This window comes from Malania oleifera, chromosome 9 (assembly GCF_029873635.1).
Source record: "Malania oleifera isolate guangnan ecotype guangnan chromosome 9, ASM2987363v1, whole genome shotgun sequence".
NCBI classification, from domain to species: domain Eukaryota; kingdom Viridiplantae; phylum Streptophyta; class Magnoliopsida; order Santalales; family Ximeniaceae; genus Malania; species Malania oleifera.
Window position 1 is genome coordinate 40,729,518 of NC_080425.1, and position 7,569 is coordinate 40,737,086.

Sequence of the window (7,569 nt, forward strand, 5' to 3'; positions counted from 1 at the left end):
AGAGAGAGAGAGGGGGGAGAGAGAGAGAGAGAGAGAGAGAGAGAGAGAGAGTTTTGGCTTACTTAGCCAAGAACCAAATGAAACAGATATTTATAGCCCCTTTGACCCGGCCAACTTCGTTGATGAGATGGCGCCTTCATCGACAAATCATCCATACATTTCGTCGACGAACCGGCCCTTCAGCGACGAACCCTATTCCAATATTTTACAACACATTCAGTATCTCTTCGTCGACGAGGCTCTCAATTTCAGCGATGAAAAGTATAAGGGCCTTCGTCGACGAGAACAATGGCTTCATCGACGAAGCCTACAAAATTTACCTTTTTACCCTTTTTCATTTATTTAAACTACATACCTCGGGACGGGTTCTTACATGGAAATGTGGGCATATGAAAAGAAAAAGCTACATGTGTTTATTAGCTCAAAGTTGGCTACTGGGGATCTAAGACTGAAAGACTCAAACATTGATCCTATGTTGACCTTTGTCATATCCCACGTATATCCACCATCTTACCACAAGCCATGTAATGATATTCTCAAAAGAAATTCCCAATTCAAAAGATCAATGAATGCTTATCACAGTTTACTGCATTTGTAGGCGAGAATCCTCTCCAAAACTCACATGAATACTTAAGCAAAGGAGTTCTCTAGCTACATGTGTCAAACCACCATCTTACCACAAAGCTTGGATAAGTGCATTAGGGATTCTGTGAATGCTTCAGCAAAAAAAAATTGATTATGGTGGGTTTGGTGAATTCAGGAAGATTACTATGAATGAGAATAAGCACACATGTGAAAAGGATGCATATGTGATGCAAATTTTTTTAAAAAAATTGACACATGAAAATATGCCACAGAGTTTAGACAAGCACAAGCATTTTAAAATACTAAATTTGCATGCACCACCAACACCCCCCAACTTAAATGAATCATTGTCCTCAATGTTTAAGACTCAAAATTGAATGGGGAGTAGCTAAATGAAAAACCTGATAAGTGGCATGGGTAGCTCACTAAACACCAAAGATGGTAACCTGAAATGACAAAATGAAACTAATTTGTAAACAAGAACAAAGAAAACACAGCAAACAAAAAGGAGAAGAAAGAAAATATGAGAGAATAAAAATAAAACAAATAAAGGAAAACATACTTGTGTGGTGTGGTCAATGTTGATAGACCAGATCCTCGAGTGGAATGTCTTCCACTTTCAGAAGTTGCCTATCAATTAATACTTTAAGGCGTTGATCATTTACTTTAAATATCTGACCATCCTTAGGATCCTCTATTTCTACCGCCCCATTCGCAAAAACATTCTTCACTACAAAAGGGCCAGTCCACCTAGACCAAAGTTTTACTAGGTGCTTATGGAGTTTAGAATCATATAAGAACACTCGATCATTAGGCCTAAACATTTTTCTCAAAATATTTTTATCATGAAACGCTTTCATTTTAGCCTTATAGATTCTAGAGTTCTCATTTCTCGATTCCTCTAACTTGGTCAACTCAAATTTTCTAAGCTTACCTGCTTCTCTCATGTCAAAATTGAAATGCTTGATGGCCCAATAAGCTCAATGCTCGAGCTCCACAGGTAAGTGGCAAGGCTTTCCAAAAACAAGCCTATAAGGTGACATGCCTAAGGGAGTTTTGAAAGTTGTATGGTAGGCCCAAAGCGCTCAACTAATCTCAAAAACCAATCTTTGCGATCCACGTTGACCCTTTTGTTCTAAAATTTTCTTAATTTCCCTGTTTGCAAGTTCTACCTTTCCACTTGTCTAGGGGTGGTAGGCAGTAGATATCTTATGTACCATCCCATATTTTTTCATCAAAGCCTCAAAATAACGGTTGCAAAAAAGTGTACCCCGGTCACTAACGATAGCACATGGTGTACCAAATCAAGATAACACATTCTCTTTGAGAAATTTACTTACCATCCTATTATCATTGCTCCTGCAAGCTGCTGCCTCTACCCATTTTGACACATATTCTACTACCATAATAATATATTGATATCCAAAATAAGGAGAAAATGGTCCCATAAAATCAATGCCCCAACAATCAAAATTTTCAATCACTAGAATTGGGTTTAAGGGCATCATATTATGATGGGACATAACTCCTAACTTGTGACACTTTTCACATAAGTGACAATAAATGTTTGCATCCTTAAACAAGGTGGACCAATAAAATCCACATTGCAGAATTTTTGCAGCGACTTTCTTCATTGAAAAGTGGCCCCCACAAACTTGGGAATGACAAAATTCTAAGATGCTAGCAATCTCTTCATCAGGGATACAACACCTTAAAATTTGGTTAGGGCAGTATTTGAAAAGAAAAGGGATATCCCAATAGAAATTATGTACCTAAATCATGAACTTCCTTTTGTCCTGAGCACTCCAATCCACCGATGTCTCACCTACAGCCAAATAAGTCACAATATAAGCAAATCATGGTAGAGAAGTAATAGAAAATAAATGCTCATCGGGAAAATCATCCCTGATTGGCAGGTTGTCAATGGTGTCCTCAAATGTGAGCCTCGAGAGATGGTCAGCCACTATGTTCTCCACTCCTTTCTTATCTTTGATGGTGATGTCAAATACCTGCAAAAGTAAAATGACCTGTAATCAATGCATATCCACCATCAATCACAAGTTTTGTAGGGAATAACTCTCCCAGGTCATTCTTCACCACGATAACACCAGACTTTTTAGGAACAACCTGTGTAGGACTTACCCATTTACCATCAGCAATAGGATATATGATTCCTGCATCTAATAGTTTCAACCCTTCATTCTTCACCACTTCCTTCATAGTAGGGTTAAGCCTATGCTGGGTGTCTCTACGAGGGTTAGTTCCTTCCTCCAAATTAAATTTATGAGAACATACCAGGGGACTAACACCTTTTATATCAGCAATGCTCTAACCTCAGGATAACTTATGCTCACTTAGGGTTCAAATTAATTTCTCACCTTGAGACTCACACAATTCAAATGAGATAATAACAGGAAAAGTATCACCTGGACCAAGGAAAGCATGCTTTAAACCCATAGGCAAAGGCTTCAATTCAACCTTGGGTGCTTCCACCCTTAAAGGAATTTGTTTTTCACCTTTCTCAGGAAACTCCTCAAACTTTGGTTGCCATGCCCGAGTGCCATAATCCTAAGTTCTATCAAAAATAGCAAAAATATCAATTACATCAGATGGATTACTAATAGAATCAAACTCAGAATTAACAAGAAAATACTCAAGGGGATCAAAATCATGGGCCGTAGAAACTCCCCTATCCATAAGTGAGTCAATCATGTATATCTGGTGGCCCTCATCATCATCTTCTGGCTATTTTGCAATATGGAAGATATTCACCTTGAGAGTCATGTTTCCAAAAGACAGCTTCATGAGCCCATTCCTAGAATTAATAAGAGCATTAGCAGTGGCGAGGAAAAGGGCTACCTAAAATCTAAGGAATTTTAGAAGTAGTATCAATAGCAGAGCTAGTGTCAAGGATTAGGAAATCAACATGATAATAAAATTTGTCACTTAGAATTAGAACATCCCCTACCACACCCTGGGGTACTTTGACTGAACGGTCAGCCAATTGCAATACCACAGTGGTTGGTTTGATTTCCCTCAACCTAAACTACAAATAAATAGAATATGGCATTAGATTCACGCTAGCTCCCAAATGTAGAGACTCGAACAAAAGAAATGATAAGAAAAAGAGAAAAAAAGAGGAAAATGGTTTGGTGAGGAGAAAACCGGCGACAGTTTTCTGGAGTAATAAGAAAACCGTCGACAATTTTGTATTTACCGCGGGTCAGTTACAGGTGAAACGATAAAAAACGGCGGGTTAAAACCCAAACCTTTGACGATTTTGTGATAGGTGTAGAAAATCGTCGAAGGTTATCTCAACAGAACTGATTTTAAATGGAAGACCACAAGCTTCATTTGTAAAATCAAAAACAAAGTTTCTCTCTCACTCACACACTAAACCCTACGGCCCTAACTCCTTCTCTTTTCATTTTCGCTCCAATTATAACCCGTTTTGACAATCCGAAGCCGCCACAATGATCTAGGGGTGATTCTCTGCAAGTTAAACAGAGCAAATTATTGAGTTGGAGTTTTAGGGAACCACTCCAAAACCAGGTTAAGTAAGGTATTTAAGGGTGTAATTGTTAATTTGGAGTATATGAGGCTTAGGAAATGCTAAATAAGAAATATTCTGGGGGTTGAGTTGATTAATTTGGGGAAAAGATAATTTTAGTGTTTTGAGCTTTAAATGTCGTGGGGCGTGGAATTAGTTTCAACAGGTTTCTCAGGAAACAGGTAAATGAATAGATTAAGTAAGGTATTTTCAGAAAATTAATTATTGAATATACAGTATTTGATTCAAAAATTTATATATGATTTAGTATAGTTTTTGGGAATACTGATGTTGAATTGAGGAAACTTTGAAAACAGATTTAATATTATTTTCTCAACAAAATATGTTTTCCCAAGCCAGATAGTTTATTACAAAGTAGTACTCACTTGTGTGTGGCATGAGTATAAATTTTACTGTAAATAAGGATATGTCAGAATATTTATGAATTCACAAGGCAAGCACGATTTGATAACAATTTTTAGAAAAATTATAAGCAGTACAAAAATTATGATATTTTCAGTATAATGTGATAATTCAGCAAGCCTAGATGTCATGATTATTCAGACGGCACAGATGTTGTGAATAGATTTTTATATATATCAGTTTATTCAGAACCTATGATATGACAAATTTTATGCAAAAATATGAAATGAGATATGTTCCAGTTATATATTATATGAAATGTACTATATGATATCAGAATCTATGATGGACTAGGTTTGTTATAAGCACGGTACCGTAGCTAGCTAACGAGATCGGACAGTGTAATCCCTGTGTGCCGACCAGAGAAGTGTTGCGGAAAGTAGGATGGGCGAATTAGGTTGGTGATAGCCGACAGTGTAACCACACTATTCAGAAAGTGTAGGGTCGGAGGCCGATTAGCCCCAAAGTGTTGCGGAGAGCAGGATACCCATTGTGTGCCGACCCGAGAAGTGTTGTGGAGAGCAGGATGGGCAGACCAGGTTAGGTGGGCAATTGTGCGTAGTTATGTCATGTTTGACTTAACCTGGTAGGCCAGCCAGAGTTAAGTCTAGCCCACAGGCCGCACAACCCGAGTAATGCGGGGTTAATTCATGATATACAATTATCCATCTAGGGTATAATTTCAGTAATATATAGATATAACAATTAATTTATAAGTATACATAAATTTAATATGTTACGGTATGTTATATTGATTACGATTTATTCATATTTATACATAACAGTTTTACCTGACTTGTCAAATGCAGTTAAACTATGTACAAAATTTTCTTACTTATCAGATACAGTTTATCATGTACAGTATATGTTTATAACACTATAATACTCATGTTGCCACACACTAATATTAGTCTATTTCCCTTACTAATAAGTGTCTCACCCCAGCAATACAAACATTTCAAGAAACCCCAATAGACTAGCGGACCGAGCTTCAAGATAGAGGAGGCTGATAATGCTACCCTGGCTGAAGGGTAAGTAGTTGGGTTGAAATTAGGATGGATTTTTTGGAGTATGACCCAGGGTATTTATGGTTCTTTTTAGGTTGTATATGTGTATTTTTCGTTATAGTAAAACTCTGGTATTGTATATAAGGTTGAATAAATCATGGTTTCCGCTACATAATAGTTATGTATGTATAGATAGGTATATCCCCGGTTTCCTTTGGGGTCCAGGTTGATTTAGTGTATGTTTTATGGTATCAGAGTTATTATTATCATTATTATGTGGAAAAAAATATAACATAATTTTTGGGGTGTTACACTAAATCTAGTAAAGCTTGCCCAAACTCATAATTTCCAATGTTGCATGCAATAGTTGGGCAACCAGGATCTTTGAACTTGGGAGGAATCCGCTGCTCAATTAGAGCACTAACTTGTTCTATAAGGAACGTTGTCATCTTCACATGGTGCTTCCTTTTAACTATACACAAATCCTTGAGAACTTTTGCATAAGTAGGAATTTGTTTAATTACATGCAAAAGAGGAAGATTGATTTTTACCTACCTTAGATTCTCTAGGATTTCATTGTTAGGATCCAAAGTTCACTTGCTTTATTTTAAAGTTTGAGGGAATGGTACCTTAATAGGACTCTTTGTCACCTCAGGTTCCTTGGGTAGCTCGGCATCACTACCATCTTGATTCTTTTCCACATCCTATGATTTGTTCGTTGTTGGGATGTGTAATGACTTACCACTTCGTGTCATAATGAAATTCACATCCTTCAAATTGTCTTACGCCATGTGTTGACCATGAGGTGCAAACTGAGCTTGAGAAGGGAACTTACCTCGCTCATTCACACTCAATGAGCTTATCAATTTGGACATTTGGCTCTTTATCTCCTTGTTTTCTTCAACAACCTGCGTAATCAAAGATTCAAACTTTTGGTTAGTCTTACCCTATGCCTCAATAAAAGCATGCACAGTGTCCTCTAAAAGACTCTTAGAAGATAAAGGTGCATGAAATGGTGCAGGATATGATCTAGGAGGTTGTGCAGAAGGCTAGTTTTCAGACTTCCAACTAAAATTGGGGTGATTGCGCCACCCCGAATTATAGGTATCAGAGAAAGGTGTAAAAGGCTTCTTGTACATACCTAAGACATTACGTTGTTCCTTATAAATCCCTCTCATCTTAGAAAACATGTGACACTCTTGGGTGAGGTGATTTACCCCACTACACACAAAACATGGTCCAAAAGACTCTATATGAATAGCCACATGTGTTGGCTTTAAGTCCTTAATCTTTAACATCTCTAGCTCCCTAGTGAGCATCTCAACCTTAGCCTTTAGGTTATCCTCTTCCCTGAGATGGTAAATTTCACCACCTTGTGCTCTTAGTAACACTAGGTCCAATCCAACTGTGAGCTTTTTCAGCAAGCTCATTAAGGTATTCTATGGCCTCATCAGGATCTTTCTATAAGAACTTGCTATTACACATCGTTTCCACAAATTGGCGCTCTCTAAGTGTAAGTCCCTCATAAAAATAGCTCATTAAGCGCCAATTCTCATACCCATGGTGAGGACACATACTCAAAAACTTCTTGAATCTCTCCCAAGACTAGTACAAAGTCTCACTATCCTTTTGTACAAAGGTAGAGATTTGCGTTTTTAAAGCGTTGGTCTTATGTTGGGGAAAGTATTTATTAAAGAAAACCTGAGTCATCTCATTCCGTGACCCAATAGATCATGGTCTCAGCGAGTATAGCCAACTCTTAGCTCTATCCTTCAAGGAAAAAGAAAAAAACTTAAGTCTCGCAACGTCGTCAGCTGCATTTTGACTATGAAAATTCGCAACTACTTCCTTAAACTCCCTAATGTGCAAATATGGATTTTCATTTTCCAAGCCATGAAAAGTAGGGAGTAACTGTATCATTCCTACTTTAAAATCCAGTTGGCGAGTATTAGTTGGAAACATGATGGATGATGGTGTGGTTGTGCATGTAAGGTGGAGGTAATC

General features: G+C 37.5%; 1 non-coding gene across 1 annotated transcript; it reads left to right on the forward strand.

The window, feature by feature from the left end:
• The first annotated feature begins 7,120 nt into the window (after nt 1-7,120).
• Nucleotides 7,121-7,228, forward strand: LOC131165204 (small nucleolar RNA R71). The gene has a single exon (XR_009139519.1). It is a non-coding gene; the product is annotated as a small nucleolar RNA R71 (small nucleolar RNA).
• The last annotated feature ends 341 nt before the right edge of the window (nt 7,229-7,569 follow it).